Raw genomic sequence first — 4639 nt, 5'->3', positions numbered from 1 at the left:
CACTGAGGGTTGCGATCCGTTGCCGGACACGGAAAAAAGACAAAGGACAAAAAAAAAAAAAATAAATAAATAAATAAAATAAATAAATAAAAAAAAAATAAAAATACTAAAAGAAAAAATTGCCAGCCAAGAATACTATATCCAGCAAGGATGTCCTTCAAAAATGAAGGAGAAATATTCTCTTTCACAAACAAAAACTGTGGTAGTTCAACACCACATGACCAGCCCTACAAGAATTCCTCAAGGGAATCCTGCATCCGGAATCCAAAAAACTATAATCACTACCATGAATACACAAGAAAGAACAAAATCCACTGGTAGAACAAAAATGCATATGAGAAAGAGAAACTATATCTTACCACCTCAAAAAACTAACAAAAACCAAGCACAATAAAATTGGAAGAAAGGAACAAAATATATTTAAAACACCCAAGTCATTGGAGAAACACAGGATTTAAAAAAATTTTTGAGATGGGACTTGATTTGTGATCTAATATGTGGTCTATCCTGGAAAATATTCCATGTGCTGATGAGAAGAATGTATATTCTGTAGTTATTGGATGAAATATTCTATAGGTATCTGCCGAGTCCAATTGGTCTAAAGTGCAGTTTAAATTCTGCATTTCATTTCTGATTTTTGTTGTTTGAGTCTTTTATTTTTTTAGCTAGCCTAGCTAATGGTTTGTCTATTTTGTTTATCTTCTCAAAAAAACCCAACTTTTTGTTTCATTGATCTTTTGTATCATTTTTGGTGTCTCTATTTCATTTAGTTTGTTCTGATCTTAATTATTTCTTTCCATCTATTAATTTTGGGATTGGATTCCCTATGCCTGGGAAGTTTTCTGCTGTTATTTCATTGAGTATGTTTTCAATGCCTTTTCCTTTCCCCTTCTCTTCCAGAATATCCATGATTTGGATGTTTGTGTACCTAAGGTTTTCTGCTAGCTCTCTTAGATTTTCTTCATTTTTAAAATTTTTTTCTTTTTCCTTTTATCCACCTGGGTTATTTAGAAAAGATTGTCTTCAAGATCAGAAATTCTCTGCTTGCGCTAGCCTGCTGCTTAAGTTCTTGGTTGTGTTTTTTATTTCATTGAATGAATCCTTCAGTTCCAGGAGTTTTGCTACATTTTTTTAAAGTTATAAATCTCTGTAAATTTCCTCCTTCATATCCTGTCTAGTTTTTCTCATTTTGTTTTGTCATCTGACTCTACTTGTATCTCATTGAGTTTCCTTAGGACTGTTGGTCAGAATTCCTTTTCAGTCATTTCAAGGGTTTCCTGCTCTATGGGGTCTGATACTTGAGAATTATTGTATTCTTTTGGTGGTGTAACATTTTCTTGTTTTTTTATATTTCTATTATCTCTATGTTGATGTCTGGTCATCTGGAGTGGGCTTTGAGGAGAGAGACTTCCTCCTGTAGATGTGTTTTATATTGACTGTTGAGTAGGGTATATTAATATTGGTTCTGGATAGATGCAATAGGGTAGTCTCTGTGTGGGTATTTCATCTGTATTTGTTGTTGGAATTGCATGTGAGTGCCTCTGTGGCCTGGGCACTGGGGCACTTAGTGATTCCTTGCTGAGGTTAGTGACACTGTGTTGGGTTGTCGAGGACATGGGCGAGCTTTCAAGTTCTTGGGAGATGCACCTGGTGCTCTATCACTCTTTGGCTGGGGTGGGTGACCCTGGACAGGCTTGTTGGCACCCTGGCTAGTGCCCCATTACCCTGATGGGTGCACTGGGATATACTGGAGCTGCTCAGTTTGAATGGGTGACCCTACTTGGGGTTTCTCTTTCCTCTTTCCTGCAGGCAGAGGTGCCTCCTGGGTCCTTGCTTCCCCTGGTTGGTGGATGGATTGGTGGTGGTTGGGAATTTTCTTCCTTACTTTATTTGGCTATCCTGGATTTCTGGACTCTCCAGGGATTCTGTGTGTGTCTCTTACAAGATCAAGGCAGTTGCGTGGGCTGTACATATACCTCCCACCCCCAGACGCACTACTACAGCTTAATTCCCCCTGTTTTGGGGCCACTGGGTCATGGGTCTGTGCTCACTCGCCTCTTTCCCCAGGCTCTGCTGGTGATCCTCCTCGTGTCAACGCAGTTGAGTGGTAGGCAGGCTGAGTGCACAGCAGGGATGGCTTCTATGGCGGCAGGCTGTGGCAGACCACCCACACAGCAGTGGTGTGTGTAGCAGCAGTGGGCCACACAACGGTGCGCTTCCCTCTTGCTGTCTGTGTGCAGGGGCTGCCCTCGGCTCATGAGGTCCCTGTGCTCCTCAGAAAGGCCATTCCAATCAGCACCCACTAGCAATGGAGGAGGGAACCAGAGAGCCTGAGCTTGTATTTGACCCACTTGGAGCCAAGTCCCCATTGCACACCTCACAGAAGACTTTTCCCAAAATTATTTAAGATAATTAAGTGAGAATAAAACAAGTTGTGAGACCTGCTCTATTGCACTTCCTATTGTTAGAGCTAACCTGTGCAACAAAAATATTCCAAAATGCAGAAGTTCAAGGAGTATACAAATTTATGTCTCACTTAGTTTGTGGTGAGTATTCCAGCTGCCAGGGTCTTCAACTCCATACTGCTGTGAAAGTTTTCAGAATCAAAATGGAGTTGGTTTTGTTAAAAACCCTGAAAAATAGAGCCAAGAAAAGGCCATGAAGGGGAGGAATTCTAATGCACTTACACCTGATAATAAGAACTATCCCAAAGGACAGTATAAAGCCACAACCTTGCTCAAAGGTCATCGCAACCTTAACTAGAATTACTTTTGCAAGGACATCTGCCCACCAACTGCCTGTCCAGCTTCAGACTGGTATCACCCTTTTATTGATCTTTGTAGCCAAGAATAATTATCCTCAAACAGTTATGTAATCCTCCATTATTTTTTCTTCAAAACCCTTTGTCTTCCTTTACCCCCCTGAATACACACGTAGTTTACTATGGCACATGTGCTCACATTGCAATGCCCTGTTCCTGAATAAATATCATTTTCTTTTAGAGATCCTCTCTCTATTTAGGTTGACACTGTCTTTTATGTTCCTTCCAAGTTGTTGCTCTACTATACTTTAGACTGAGTCTTGCTACTCAAAGCATGATACAAGGACTGGAAGCATCAGCATCACCTGGGATCTTGTCAGAAATGCAAAACCTCAGACTCCACCGTAGATCTACTGTGGCAGTCAGGACCACTTACTCAATTTGTGGGTACCAGTGTAAAATAAAAATGTGGGGACCCTTGTCCAGAAATTAAGAATTTCAAGAGAGTGAAAGCAGAGTATTAAACCAAGAGCAGGGCCCTTTTAGGCTCAGGGTCTCTGCACAACTGCACAGGCCTCATGTCCATGCAGCCAGACAGTTTACTAGGAAAAGCTATAGAGCCAGGGGATTGAAAACACTGATAAAATGTCACTGAACTCAGGCTTTGCCCACTAATATCAGAAATGTATTAACTTGAATATTCAGATTGATAGTAAGTGGAGAATCACCTATCTGAAAATGATGTATTATTACCTGTGAAAGATGGGAAAATGATAATCTGGGAGCACGTCCTCTGTATTAAGGACATGGTAGTGCTGAGCCCTCTGGGAAGAACTACCAAGCAGGAATTCTCCAGGCTTCTCTTGCTATTCCTATTTGTTCCACTGGACCAGGGTTGACTTAAAATTACAGGCTCCTCATGTCAGTACAGTAGTGCTGTTGTGTTGTTCTGCATATTTATTCAGGAAGTTCAGTGGTTTAAGACTTCTGCTAAACGAAGAGGTGGGAAAAGCTGGTTTTAGCTGTGATCTAGATCTAAAGTTACTGTTTCCAACAAGAGGGGATATTTCAGCTCCTTATTCCTCCACATGCCACATAGAACCTGAAGGGACAGAACCCTGGTGTGTGAACAGGCAGGTCAGACAAATCATTTCAAATACCTTTTCAGACCATAATAGATTAAAATTAGAAATCAATAACAAGCAAACTCAGGAAACCATACAGGTATGTAGAAATTAAACAACATGCTACTGAATGACCTTTGGGTCCAAGAAAAAGTTAAACATAAAATCAAAAAATTTCTTGAAACTAATGAAAATATGACACATCATTGAAAACCTGTGGAATATTGCAAAAGCAGGGCTAAGAAGGAAGATTATTGCAATAAACAATCAAAAGAATAGAAATATTTTAAATAAACAACCTAATGCTGCCCCTCAAAGAACTAGAAAAACAAGAACAATCCAATCAGAAATGAAAAAGGAGACGTTATAACCAATACCACAGAAATACAAAGAATCATTAGAGACTATTATATATAGATATACACTAAACAAATTGAAAATCTGGAGGAAATGGATACATTTCTGGACACATACAAACTACCAAGACTGAAACAAGAAGAAATAGAAAACCTGAACAGATGAATAACAAGCAATGAGACTGAAGCAGTAATCAGTGGTCTCCCAACAAAGACAAGCCCAGGACTGGATGGCTTTACTGCTGAATTCTACTTAAACTTTCAAGAGGAATTAATATCAATTCTCTTCAGACTATTCCAAAATATTGAAATAGAGGCCATTCTCCCACACTCATTCTATGAGGCCAGCATCACCTTGATACCAAAACCAGACAAAGGACCTGAGGCATGGAACTGGG

Source organism: Galeopterus variegatus, unplaced genomic scaffold (genome assembly GCF_000696425.1).
Source record: "Galeopterus variegatus unplaced genomic scaffold, G_variegatus-3.0.2 Scaffold5166, whole genome shotgun sequence".
NCBI classification, from domain to species: Eukaryota; Metazoa; Chordata; class Mammalia; order Dermoptera; family Cynocephalidae; genus Galeopterus; species Galeopterus variegatus.
The sequence above is the reverse complement of the archived record's forward strand: the minus strand, read 5'-3'. Positions refer to the sequence as shown.